Genomic DNA, 14,604 nt, shown 5'->3' on the forward strand with positions numbered 1-14,604 from the left:
CGGATTGTGGCCACAAGGATCTGGACCTGCCGGCGCCCCTCATGCCTGAGCTCCCTGTCCTGAGCAAGAATGACCTGGATGTACTGTGCTGTGTGCTGAGGGAAGACAGGTTTTCGGGGAGGACTTGGATAATTCATGTTGACCTGAAGCAGCTGTCGTTTGTCATATGTGTCCTGCATAACAATGAACAGATTGTCTGCCAAAGAGATGCTATTGATAATAAGGAACACAATAACTTCTTGCCCTTGGTGCCCTGGCTTCGCTGTGATATCCCTAGATACCTGAACCAACCACAAGGTAATTAGAAGGTCACAGGGCTCGTATAACACCAGCCTCATTTTAGTTTTTGTCTTCCATTCAACTGTTGCTCTGCTTGTCTGCCTTGCTTGTGTTGGAATATATATAAATAATACTGCCAGTCTAGGGAATATGATTTCGAAGAATACCTTTGTTGTGGTTCACGTTAAATAGCTATTGTATACTGTGTTCTTGCTGTTTAGATCTCTTCAACATATTTCCATTTGAAAAATCTTTTAGCAGCGGCCTCCAGATTAGTCATATGATCATGTATTCACTGCTTTACTATTTTTCTCAGTGTCTCACATTCTTTGAGTTCTCTGTTGTATCACTAGATTGTAGCATCACCCTTGTTTATAGGAAGACTAATTGAAGACTTAATTGTGTGTTGTATTTTTTTAACTGTTGAAATATCGAGAAGTTAATCTATAGCTGGTGCACTAGCCTGTGGACTACGATATAGACTGACGGTGTCTTGGTTCTTGGGCCATGGTATTTCTTGAATTCTATAATCTTCTGTTGCTTAAGCTTCAGCTAGTTTTCAATAATATATCCATGAAATATGTGGTTTCTGAAAACTTTAAAAGAGTTCATCCTAGCTTGGTAAATTCGCTGTTAACTGTTTATTGCAAGGAAATTTATTTTGATATAGCTGTTTTAAGTAAACTAGGTTTGGAATTAGGGATTTGTGGAGGCAATGGAATTAGAGATCATCCATATTACCGTCTGTTTGGTTCGATGGTTTGAACCAACCCGGACGGAGCCGACCCATCCTTCGCAGTGTTTGGATGGAAGACAAGAGGGTTGGGTTGGCTCCACGGTAGAATATTCCCTCAAGATGCGGGTTCGTTTCCTTCCACGAAATCTGAGGGACGGAGCCGACCCGCTCGGATTCCGTCCGCTTTCCGTGTTTTTCCGTCGCCTCCCCAACTCCGCTCTCCGTCGCCACCACCCACCACCATCTCCGCCGCCTTCCCTTTGCGCCCCCCACACTTCCGCGGCCGACCAGCGCCATACCTCCATGGCGCCGCCCTCCTCAAGCCCGCCGGCCGCCTCCCTCCTCCCTCCTCGGCCGGCGCGGCGCATCCATGGGTCGGCCGCGCGCGGCGCGTCCCCTGCTCGGCTGGCGAGGCACATCCCCGGCTCCTGCGCGAGCCCCGCGCGGCCATAGCGGTGGCGGTGGAGGAGCTCCGCGCGTGGCCACGGCGGTGCCGGAGGAGCTCGCCCGCGGCGGTGGAGGAGCTCGCCCGCACGCGTGGATCCAGCCGCCCCGAGCTCGGCCGTGAGCGGATCCAGCGGTGGCGGCGAGCTCGGGCGCGGATCCAGCGGCGAGCTCGGGCGCGGATCCAGCGGCGGTGGCGAGGTCCGGCGACGGGGTGAGGAGGCGCTGCCAGGGGGCGAGGTGGCCGGCGGCGGGACGAGATGGCCGGCGGCGGCGGGACGAGGCGAGTGGAGAGAGAGGAGACTGACATGTGGGGCCCACTAACGGAGTTAGTGTTGCCATCCAACCCGGATTCCTAATTTCTTCAACCAAACATGTGATGGGTTGACTCCGTCCCCAAAATCAGACAGGCAACCAAACAATAGATGGGTTGGCTCCGTTCTCAAAATGAGGGTTGGAGCCAACCCAACCCACTGGTCCCGCAACCAAACACACGGTTAGTTTGCTCTTGCCAAGAAAAACAATGAAACCTGGTGCCCCTGTACATTGTTATCTTTTACCTTGACATCATACTCCCTCCGTCTTGAAATGTAGGTCATTCTAGGATTTTTCCAACAGATTATGGAGATGGAGAAAATACTCTTCTATCTCTAATTATTAAGCATTGGGACTCTATTTGAGTAATTTTTCTCGAACACACAGGAGAGCTGCGTATCTTTATATTAAGAGAGAAAGAGCAGTCCAATTACAAAAAAATCATTCCACACCTTGGACCATAGCGAGGAATGATCTGAGCTAGAAATGCCAATTACACAAACTCACGCTTGAAGGACCTGACCATAACACCCCTTACTACTAGACCTGCACCACCTCCCTCTCAAGGAGCAAGGCAGCAAGCCTCTTAGCCCCCGAGAGTTGCCAAAGGTGAGATTCCTCCTGAAAGGCCTGCAGAGCCACCTGCATATTTGGGGCAGCCCCATCAAAAACACAACTATTCCTATGCTTCCAAAGGATCCATGCACCCAGGATGCACAAGGAGTTAAAGCCTTTTCTATGCTGCTTCTGAATTTTCCTTTCGGCCTTCTTCCACCAATCAGCGAACACTACACTCCTTGTGGGCATCAGTCGATCCAGGTTCAGGGGCTTCAAAATGGCAAACCAAAATTGCCTAGCAAAGACACAAGAAGTCAGGATGTGTTGGATGGTTTCCTCCTCCTGATCACAAAGAGGACAGCGATCTGGGTATGGGAGGCCTCTTTTTTGCAGGCGGTCAGCAGTCCAACATCGATTCCTAATAGCCAGCCACACAAATGTTTTACATTTTCCAGGGGCCCAGGTCTTCCACACTTTCTTCCATGGTTCAAAGGTGATGGCACCAACGAAGAAGTTCTTATAGGCTGATCTTGATGAAAAAATTCCCGAGGCTTCTAGCTTCCACTGGTGAATGTCCTTTGTGTCATTCAGGTTAACATTTGCCAACATGTCCCAAAGCTCAAGGTATTCTGCTAATCCCCTCCATCCAAGAGCTCCTTGTATATCTGTAACCCAAGTATTTCCCTGCAATGCCTCAAATACTAATCGCCTTTTTCTGATTCGCAGAGATACACATTTGACAACATTTGGTGCTAGATCCTCAAGACGGCTGCCATGTAACCAACGATCAGTCCAAAAACAAGTTGTTCTACCATTACCCACCAAAGATTCAGTGGCTACAGCAAACATAGAAACTGCATTGGGGTAAACTGGAATTTCAAGACCAGCCCAAGGCCGAGCAGCTCCAGTTTTCTCAAGCCAAAGTCATCTCATTTGCAGCGCCCAACCCATGATTTCGAGGTTATGAATGCCCAGTCCTCCAAGGTCAATGGGTCTCATTACCTTCTCCCAGGCTACTAAACAACAACCCCCATTGGCCTGTTTCCTGCCTGACCAAAGGATGCCTCTTCTTATTTTATCAATAGCTCGAAGGAACCACTTGGGGACTTTAATAGCGATCAACAAATGAATAGGAATTGCAGTGAGCACAAACCGTACAAGCACTGCTCGACCAGCTAATGTTAGCAAGGAAGCTCTCCACCCTGGCAATTTGTTTGCTATCTTCTCGATCCAGGTGAGTAAGTCTCCTCTTCTCAGTTTTTTATCAGAAATAAGCAGCCCCAAGTAAGTAGTGGGAAAACTGGCAGTGTTGCACTATAGTGTGTTGTTTACTTCCTCCAAAACCCCCTCATCACATTGTATGGGTATTACACAACTCTTCTGTAGATTGGTTTGCAGCCCTGAGGCTTCACCAAAACAGCGCAGAATGTCCTTTGTGAGCTGTAAATCTTCTTCAGTTGGTCTGATAAACAGAGCCACATCATCTGCATACAATGAGAGCCTTTGCCCGGTGGACAGTAGAGGAGAAAGTAATCCTTCAGCTTCAGCCTTGAGAAACAGACTGTTTAGAACATCCATAACTAAAATAAATAGCATCGGGGAGAGAGGATCCCCTTGGCGCAGATCTTGCTGATGTGAAATAGAATGCCCTGGTTCTCCATTAAGCATAATTTGGGTGGATGCAGCATGTAACAAGTTGGAGATGATAGTTCGCCAGGCAGGACCAAATCCCAAGTGTGAAAGAATCTCCAACAAGAAAGACCAGTCCACTGAATCAAATGCCTTTGAGATATCTAGTTTCAAAAAGAGGCTCGCAATTTTATGGTGATGGAGCACCTTAATAGTCCGCTGCACTAGCATGAAATTATCATGAATACATCTGCCCCTTATGAAGGCACTCTAGTTGGTAGCAACTAAAGTATTCAGCAGAGGGGCCAAACGGTTTGCCAGCAATTTGGTGACCAGTTTAGCAAAGCTGTGAACCAGACTAATTGGGCGATAGTCCTTTGCTTCAAGAGCTTCTAATTTCTTGGGGATCAGAGTTAGATATGCTGAGTTTAGCAGCTCCAAATGTCTCAAATCACCTTGATGAATTGACACCAATGCAGCCAATACATCCGCTTTAATAATCTGCCAGCAGGATTTATAGAAACAGCCAGTAAAACCATCTGGGCCTAGAGCGCGATCCGCAGGCATAGCATTGATGGTGGCCCATACTTCCTCCTCAGAGAAAGGTGCCTCAAGACTTGACAGATCAATACCTGCCCGATGAAATGCAGACAAATCCAAAGAAGCCGTTCTATGTCTTGTCTGGCCTAAGATTCCCTCAAAATGCTCCAAGAGGACCTGGTGCTTATCTTCTTGAGCCGTGACCACCTGATCATCAACCAGCAGTTTATGGAAGAAGGTTGTATTGGCATCACAATCTTTCAGATAATGAACTCGGGATCGAAGACGAGCAATTGTCCTATGAAAGGATGACAGGACCAAACAGTGCTTCTTCAGTTTGCGTCTCAGCCAAATTTCCTCCACAGACAGCTCTCTGATGGTCCTGGGCCAATTCAAGGTTATGGAGAATGTGGCGAGCCAAAGCCAGCTGTGAATTAATGTTCCCGACTTGTTTTTGACTCCAAGATTGAAGCGCTTTTGCAAGTCTTTTCAACTTGATTGAAATTCTCAAGAGAGGAGAACACTCCTGTACTGGACTCTCCCAAGATTTTTGCACAGTTTCATGGAATCCATCTAATCTTGTCCAGAAACTCTCAAAATGGAATCTCCTCTTGCCAATGAAGCGTTCCCTGAGTCCCAAGATAAGAGGGCAATGGTCAGACATTTCAGTGGCATGAGTTTGCAGCACACAATCCATATAGATGTCTTCCCAGTCATTGGTGCACAACACACGATCAAGTTTGACGAGCGTTGGTGAATCCCTTTCATTGGACCAGGTATATCTTCTCCCTAGGAGAGGAATTTCTTTCAGTTCTAATTCATTGACAAACCATCGAAAATGCCCCATCAAAGCTCGATTAATGTTCTCATTATTTTTGTCCTCCGAGCAATAGATCATGTTAAAGTCACCAGCAAGCATCCAAGGACCGTGGCAGTATGATCGTACCTCACGAAGTTCATCGAGGAAAGCCAATTTCTCATCATCTCAGTGTGGCCCATACACACCAGTGAACCACCAGGGCGGATCAACTTGGTTGCTGAAAAGCACAGAAACTGAATGACGATGAACACGATGTTGTGAGACCTCAAAGCTCCCCTCCTTCCAAGCCACCAGAATGCCTCCTCTAGTTTGCTGTGCTGGCAGAAACACGAAATTGGTGAAATCTCGACCAAGGAAGGTAGTGACATCACGTTCTGTAATATTAGATAACTTTGTTTCCTGTAAACAAACCACCGCTGGCTTGGAATCATCAACAACCTTCCTCAAATTGTCTCTTCTTGCTTGATCATTAAGGCCCCTTACATTCCAAATAAGAACATTGGCTCTATCCATTGACATCAATAATTAGGACTTGACCACGATGAAAGAAAAACCCTCAACACACAAAACCTGTTGACAAGTCCCTAACAAGTTCATCTTCTGATGGAACCACCCATCCAAAAAGAGCTGACAGGGCTGCAATATGGTCTCGGCTCGGATGATCCCGGTAGAAAGACAAGTACCGTTCAAGGGCTTCATCCGAGATCTTTCCGTCATCATCAGTGAACCCAAGCTTCCGACAGACAGTGGTTGTAGAAATTCTATCAAATTCAGGAGGAAGTTTTGCAATCCGTCGACTTCGACGTGGCATGTTTACCGGTCCTGCTGTTTTCTTTCTTCTCTTGTTGACAGCGGGCACAGGAACAAGAGCATCCACTTTCTTGGTAATCCGATCGATGAACTCCGCAACAGCATCAGGCGAAGGTGGAGGATCCCATGTCTGACGGGTGTGCGAGTAGATGATCAGGTTGTCAGGTAGCACCCTAAACATGGGTGTTGCAATAGTGCAGGGGTTCGGTTCGTCCCTGGTGATCGCGGGGATAGCCGGTCCAATCCTGGTGGTCACCTCCTCAAGTTCTAGGGCAACGTCCCCAAGCGCATCGCGCTCATCCCGGGTCACCAACTCGACAGCCGCGCCTGAAGAAATTACAGGGGCCGGAGTTGCGACAGCAGGAGAGGGACGCAAGGGGGAGCCGCAGATCAGAGTTGCGCCACCGTTATCAGCGAACTCCGTGGCCGCCAGGATCAACAGATTAAAGCCCACCCTCTCGACAGCCACATCCAGAGGTGGCGGGGCCGTAGAAGCAGAGAGCGGAGCGGAGATCACAGCAGACTCCGTGGTCGCCTCCGCCTCCGCCTCCAGAGCCGGATGTGGACCCGACCGCATGAGCTCCGGGGCTGACGTGACATAATTCTCCTCAGACTGACCACGGTCAACAGCCGCCGCGCCCACCAACATAGAATCAGGTGCCGCCTCCAATGTCTCCACGAGTGCTGGGCTGGGATCCTCGGGAACCCGCGAGTTGTCAATGCGAACCGCGGCCAGCTCCATGGCCCCTTCGTGCACCGCGTCGAGCGCCTCGGGAATAGAAGAAACATCAATTAACTGCGGCTGCACAGGACCCGACGCGTCGTTTTGGGGAGAATCCCGGCGCCCAACGATCAGAGGACCCAGCCGCGAATGCACCGGGGCTCAGTGGGCCCCAATCGACGCAGGGGCACCCCGCTCCACCAGCGCTGGAGAAGACGCCGGAGAAGGATGTCGCTGCCACTGCCGACGGTGAGCATCGTCGTCAGCCGGAGGAGAGGGTGGTGGCCCATCGTCCTGCCCCGCCAGGCCTCCAAGCGGTACCACCGAGATGGAGATGGGGTAGCGTTGACAATGTCGTTCCCGAGCGAATCGGCCCGACGACACCTCTGGCTCAGGAATTTCAAGGTCCATGATCGGCGGAATGGTGCACGGGTTTGAGCACCAAGTCGTCAGGTGGAACGACGACCTCTACCCCTCTGTCTCCGGAAGCACGCCGTAGGGAAGGCACCACTCATTGAGGAGTTGCGCCGCAGTGTCCAACTCCCACGCATGAGCCGGGATTCCGCGGAGCTCGATCTGCGCCGTTACCGGCAGGACGCCGGCTGTCGAGCCACTGAACCGTGACCATCGCATCAAGTGTAGACGACCAGGAGGTAGAATGAATGGCCGGCCCGCATTGAAAATTCGAGAGGCCGTGGCTTCATCCGGTGAAATCAAGAGAAAGCTCGCCAGTCCCATGGGATAGATGGCCAACGAGGCTTCCTCGATCTCAAACCGATGAGCGATCTCCGGCACGATTACTGCCGCCAATTCTTCCGGATTGTCCGTGATCACCAACACAACCAGTGCGCGTCCGGTGAGCAGTTCCTCCCGCCGCGAGATGGTGGCCGATCGAGCAATCAGCCGTCGCGGCCGATGCGGCTGGGCGGTGGCCTCGAGTTGTTGATCCGCCGAGGGCGAAGTAGAGGAAGGGGGCTCTCCGGAGTCCTCCGGCGCAGGGGCCGCCGAACCGTGGTGGTTTCTTCTTCTCTTCCGTGCATGCTTATGCCACCGCCCAATAGAATCCCCAGTAGACACCGCCGGCGGGACATTCTGGGCTTCGCCGGACGCCTGGGGGGTTGGCGGCGCCGCCAGAACAGGGGCAGGGACCGGGCGCCACATCATGCGCGGAGGTACGACGACGTGGCCAGCACATTGTTCCGGACAGCCGTAGGAGCGATGTCCCAACGCACGGCAGAGGAAGCACCTGGTGCTGGAGTTGCACGCCACCGCCCGGTGTCGCGGTGAAAAACAATTAAAACACTTTCCACGAAGATCAGCCGGCACGGGCCGGTGGGGGCGTCGAGCGAGACGTCTGGCCACCTGTCGCGACCGCCGGCTGACAGCAGGCTGCCAACCGTCGGCGTCAGGCCCCAAAGGCCGAACTGGCGATTGCCGGGGAGCCGGGAAGACCACAATACGTGGTGAGTGGTGCGTCGGACTCGGAGGCACAGGAGCTTCTACCACCACCTCCCTTGCGCGTGCGGCAATCTCGGCCAGAAGAACATCCCGGAACGAGGGAGTAGGGACACCGGTGGATTTGCCTTCGGGGGGCGTCTCCTGGGACCAGCGTTGCGCCCTGGTGCGCCCATGTTGTGCGCCGGCAGGGGACGCAGAAAGGGAGGTGCCCGAGACCGCTGGTTTCGGAGTGGACAATGACGGGCTTATGGTGGCCGCCGGGTTCGGAGTGAATGGCGGCGGGTTGATGGTGGTCGCCGAGCTCGGGGTGAGACGTGGCGAGGGGCTGGAGAGGTGGAGGGGTGGAGGAGACGGAACGTCCATTTTTCGTATGGAGCTATTCTAGTGCAATTCATGGTCTCATTATTTGAGTAATTAAATGTGTGCTAATTTAAGTACCATGCTCTTTCCCACATGCATCTCCCCCTACATGGCTACATGCATGTTTTTTTATTAGGAAAGACCTGAAAACGATGTACAATTAAGATGGTTTGATCCACTCTCAACCTAGAATGCCTTACAGTCGAGTACAAAATTTGAACTTTAAAATGCCTCTACATTTCATGACGGAGGGAGTATATAGCTTCTCTATTTTCTCATATTAATACTTATGCTCATCAAAATGCCCAACTGACTTCATACATAGTTTCTTTGTTATTTTTTTGCGGTCTTTTTAGTTAGTTTGTATAGTGCTCATTTATTCCTTTCTTCAAAAAGTTAGTTTCTCCAAAGAAACTTAGGTCCTGCACTCTTATGAGGTTTTGCAGCTTACTGCATGCAAACACCTGATCATCCATAAATCGTTCATCTAATGCTGTAAGTTGCATTTTGAAGGGTTGACATTTTCTGTGGTCTTTTTAATTAGTTCCTATAGTGCTCATTTATTCCTTTCTTCAAAAAGTTGGTTTCTCCAAAGAGACTTGGGTCATACTCGCCTGTCATGTCATAATTTATAACAAAGTAGTTCATCTAGGAATTTGCATAAGTTGGCCTATGTACCTTTGCCTTACTCCATATTCATCATGGGGCTTTTAGTCTTCTCCTTGTCTTGAGCTGTTGAGAGTCAGAACAGTGTATAGAGCTACATTCACTTATTTCTAGGTCAACAATCCATCTGGAGGTTTTTCTTGAAAAGTTTTCAAAAAACAAAGCTAAGTTCCTCAAATGATTTTCTCGAATCACTTAATGTGTATGAAACCTTACCAGTGCAATTTCTGCCTCAAGGCTTTTGTGGAGCTCAAGGTAGGATAAAGGAACTAGGCATACTTGCATTTGACAAAAAATGAATCTGTGGAGAAACAAATCATTAGAATGTGATCAAGATGTGCATGTGTGTGTGAATGGGATAAATGGTGGTATGACTTGCTCCTGATTGACTCACTCTCTCCTTTATTCTTCCCTTTCTTTTTTGTTGGATCATGCTTCTTGGCATGCCTTCTTTTCTCTTTTCTCGGGCTAACCATGACATATATAACTTAGGGGTATTATTTCTGAAGAGAGAGATTGTCAACACAAGGAGTATTTATTTGGTCGATGGTGGTTGATGCTAATTCCTAGTGTAGGAGTTTTGCAAATGAAGGTGGATGTGTACGTGGTCTTGATCACAACAGTATGAAAAGATTCTCACTAGGGTCACACAGTTTGACAACACTCAATGAAAAGGCAAGCAGTATATGTAAATGGTTTTGCAATAAAGCACTCATATGGCTTTGATAGGTATTTATCATCATCATTGAGGAACTTGTCTTTCTTATTTTACTTTAGAAATCAAAACTCCAGATTTGAAGCATCACTTAGAAAAAGATCATATTGCTTTATTCATTATATCTATACTGACAACAATCTTGACTTGAATTAAGCATTGCAACCAACAAGACTTTTAGGTTTATGACAAAATGGTTTATCAAGCCAACTAACTCAAACTTAAGAGAACACTAAGCTATAAACTATACTGACAAACTAAGCAGAACAGAGCAACTTTTCATCCTCTCAATACTAGAGAAATTTAGACATTCTTACAAAGCATATGACATAGGGAATAAAGTAGATAAAATATTTTTATTGATTTTATTTTATTACTACTAAGAAAATAAATAAAGGATACAATTGATCTAGGGGAAGGGATCTCCCCCAAACTAGCTCTTGGTTTAGGGTTCAATGAGCAGGATCTTTCTTCATACTTGATCAGGTTAAGGTCGAATTGTCAGTACCTGGAGAAGTAGTAGTGGACGATGATGTCTTCTTCTTGCGCCACACCTTCTTGGTCTTCTTGGATGTTGTAGGTGGCACAGGAGAGGGATCCTCGGGCGTTAGGCTGTGTATTTCCCAATCTTCCTATGCTGGCTTTGTTGGAGGTTCATGAATTTCTCAATCCTCCCAGGATGGTTCCGTTGGAGGGTCATGGATCTCCCGGTCTTCCCGGCCAGGTTCAGCACACAACCCTTTTTCTTCGTTATCCTCGTAAACCAGGAGCAATTCTTTTTTCTTGTTTTGGAATCTGAATTTCATGTTCTTTCCTATGATGAGAGAATTGATATTTCCAGTTCCTAGATCAATTCTGGCCTTGGCATCTCTCAAGAATGGTCGTCCAAGAATGAGAGATATCCCCAGATCGCTCTCCATGTCGAGGACCACAAAATCTGCGAGTATGAAGGTAGTACCAATAGATTCTCAACGATTCCCTTGGGATACTGTATGGTGGAGTCATCCAACTGCACACACATCATTGTAGGGAAAAGAGCAGGATAACTTAATTTCTCAAATGATACCTTGGGCATAATGTTGATACTTGCTCCATGGTCACACAGAGCCTGCTTGAAGTGGCAGTCAAAGATCGAGTAGCTGATCATTGGGGTCCCAGGATCTTCTCCAACAGATGCTGCTAGTTCACCCCCACGATCCTCTACTTGGTCGTGTGAGTTTCTCCACATAACCGGCACTGGATGATTAGGGTCTTGATCCGGGTACGGGTTGATCCCGAGTTAGGGTTAGGTTAGAGTTTGGGTCTGAGCCTAAGGTTAGTGTTAGCATTTGGAATTTATTTGAATGTCCCATTTCAAATAAATTCCCACACAATTTCAAGCAAGAGAAAAATATACCGAAACCAAATTTGAATAAACAAAGTAGAGCCAAGAGATCCAATTAAATCCAAATATTTTCACACAATCAAATTATTACTCCTTAATTTAAATTAAAATTTTAATTACTAGGATTTTTAGAAGGGATAAATTCTACTCAAGTGGATTTATTATAGCACAACCACGATTTTTTTTTGAAATTCACATTTTTTGAATTTTTTAACATTCCGGAAAAACTCAGGATGTTACAAGCTGTTGCCGGAGTCGCCTAGCAGACTAGGTGTAAGCCGATGCCCGAAGTGAGTATTGTGCTTGAGAGATCGACCTTTAACTCAGCTATAGTGCTATCTTAGGAATTCTCTCTACCCTTGTCACCTACCTTGTTGTGTTCTTGGATCGACAAGAATAGGAGTTAGTGCACACACATTCCCTGTGGATTTGATGAGTCCTGGAATACTCGGAGGTGAAAGCTATAACGATATCAGTGCGCTTGCAGATTTATTCATGACACTAATATGCCCAACAATAACTTTAACTAGAACTCACCGATAGAAGAACCGGATAAGTACTCCAAACGTACCGTATCCGTCAAGGTACAAAGCTGAAGAGTAGCCGACAAGTTCGGCCCTTCTCCGAACTCCTTCCTCACACACTCCCTACGCTAAGGATAAAATTGTGGAGCCTCTCTACTCTATTCCTTCACATGAGAAATGGTTGTTGAATGGATGGTGAATCACCTGGAGGGAGAGAGAGGAGGTCCTATTTATACTGTTGGGGTCGGTTCCCGCCAAATGCACATATGGAAAGTGATCAGGTAGGGTAGGGGGCACACCACATCAAAGGCATTTGGACGGCATCCTGGCCAGGTTCGGCCTGCCGACCCCTGGGCTCGGTCGACCCTAGGTGGCCCTCCCTCGGGCCTGCCTTCCTCTGGGACGCTGACAAGTGGACCCTGATCTTATCCATTGGGTACATACGCTTTGGCGCGCCCGTTTGCCCTGATTTGTGGGTCCTCCTTGTAAGTGACACACCTGGATAGAGATCTTCTGTTCATTTCTACGTATGTTCACTTGTGTTTCTTCCGAAATGCAGCTATGTGTGCTTACATATCACAATTTACCAAAACTTATGAAATTTGTTAGCTATAAGCCCTATATCTAAGTTTGGTGCTGAAAAGTTCTAAAATGCTGCAGGAGTTGCAAGTCGATTTTAGGAATTAAGGACCGTCAACACTAGGGCATAGGGACGGGGCGATTGTCGTCATCCATGCCACGGACGCGTGGCAGCATCAGGAGGTGCAGCGTGGCGGGCGCTAGGGTTTGGAACGCGCGCAGCTGGTCAAAAGCGAGTAGCGACCGGTCTCATTTCCTATCGCGAAGCGGTGTAGGCGCGATGTGGCGCGGGTGCAGGAGCAGGTGAGAAAGGGACGCGTAGGCGGCGGTAAAGCAGAGGCGACGTGGAGGTAGTGTCTGGAGGAAGGGGAAAAGCAAACAGGGTCCGCTGACAAGTGGGGTCAGCGACAGCGGGGAAGGGAAAAGGGGGGAGGGAGGCGGCGGTCTGTGAGCTGGGCTTGCGGGCGCTAGCTGGGCCGGCATCAGGCCGTTCGTAGCAGGCCAACAGCGGGTTCGGTGGTGCGAGAGTAAACAGGCTGAAAGGGCCGATTGGGCTGGGTTGGCTGGTTGGGTTTTGTTGGGTTAGAGTTGCTATTGGGTTTTAGCTTGTGTCAAGCCAAGGTTTGGGCAGTAGGTCAAGGTTTGATCCTGGGTTGGGCTGGATCCGAGCCTAGGTAGGTTTTGGATCGTTTTGAAGGCCAAGTTTAGGTTTCGGGCTTCGGTTAGCTTAAATTTAAATTGAGGGGCACACTTCAATTTAAATTCCTCACAATTTCTAGCAACAAAAAATAAATCCGAACAAATTCGAATAGACAAGGTAGATCAAATAAAATCCAAATAACTCGAAATATTTCACACTAGCAGTTTAATAATGCTTAAATTAATTAATAATTTTTAATTGCTAGGAACTTTAGAAGGTATAATTCATACTTAAGTGTGATTAACTACAGTATTACTATAATTTTTTTTGAAATTCACATTTTTTTGACTTTTTAACATTTTGAAAAGATCCGGGATGTTACATTCTGCTCGCCACTAGGTTCGCCCTTGCTGCCGCCAATGCAGAGCTAGCTCACCTCCACGTAGCCGGCCGGACTCGGAGGCGGTGGGCCGGTCACTGTCGTCGATAGCGAAGTCACCGAAGGACAGCAGCCGCTCACCCCGGTGGCATGAGGGTGGCAGTGAAGCGGTGGAAGATGGAGAGCACACTGGCGTGGGTGTGGCTGCTCCTGCACGCCACCACGTCGGTCTTCTCCCTCCTCGCCCGCGTCGATGAAGGAGTCTGAGATGAGCGCAGGTTGGCAGGGCGACGAGCATTGGAGGGCGGGCGACGAGCGCGGGAGCGGATTGCGAGTGGGAGTAACTCGGTAATTTTGCCTAGCATAGGGGAGTGGATCTGGCTAGTGGGATCCCAAGGAGGGGAAAAAAGAGAGTCTGTTGAATTCAATTTTTACCCTAATTTTGCTGTTTTTAGCTATCCAGTTTGTTTTACAGAGTCTCTTGAAGATGCTCTTATATATTTTTACCTTGAAATTGTATAATGTTAGATACCGGCTCTTAGATTATCTATATTAAAAAGCTCTTTACCACCCTATCATCCCGGCTCGGTAACAGGTTTGTACACAGATTGATCTCATGCATAGATAAACTCATAATCAACTTACAAGTAGTAAACCTCAATAAGTAAGCCCAAACATACACAGCAACCCCCTCTCTCCTCTCTCTATCACCTGATCACCTCCCTCCCTGCGCACGTCTCTCTCTCTCTCTCTCTCTCTCTCTCTCTCTCTCTCTCTCTCTCGGCGACAGCGGCAGCTGGGAGTGGGAGCAACGATTCCGACTAGGAGGTTCTCCGGGACCTCTCCAACAAGATTCACGTTCCTGTAGGAGCGTTGGAGATCTTCTTCATCCTTCTCTTCTCGATCTGAAGCGCATCTAGGCCGATAGATGCTAATGGTAAGTTTCGGTGATTAATGACAACCGTATGCGACTAACATGTGTTTTGAAGGAAAAATCAATGATTAGATTAGTCTCATATGTAATATGAAAGGAGACCCCTCAATTCA

General features: G+C 48.3%; 1 long non-coding RNA gene across 1 annotated transcript; it reads left to right on the top strand.

Annotated features, from left to right (window-relative positions):
* Positions 1–2,017: 2,017 nt before the first annotated feature.
* On the top strand, positions 2,018–4,721 carry LOC120673059. Its single transcript, XR_005674487.1, has 3 exons — positions 2,018–2,956; positions 3,059–3,566; positions 3,719–4,721. It is a non-coding gene; the product is annotated as an uncharacterized LOC120673059 (long non-coding RNA).
* Positions 4,722–14,604: the final 9,883 nt, after the last annotated feature.

Source organism: Panicum virgatum, chromosome 5N (genome assembly GCF_016808335.1).
Source record: "Panicum virgatum strain AP13 chromosome 5N, P.virgatum_v5, whole genome shotgun sequence".
Lineage (NCBI taxonomy): Eukaryota > Viridiplantae > Streptophyta > Magnoliopsida > Poales > Poaceae > Panicum > Panicum virgatum.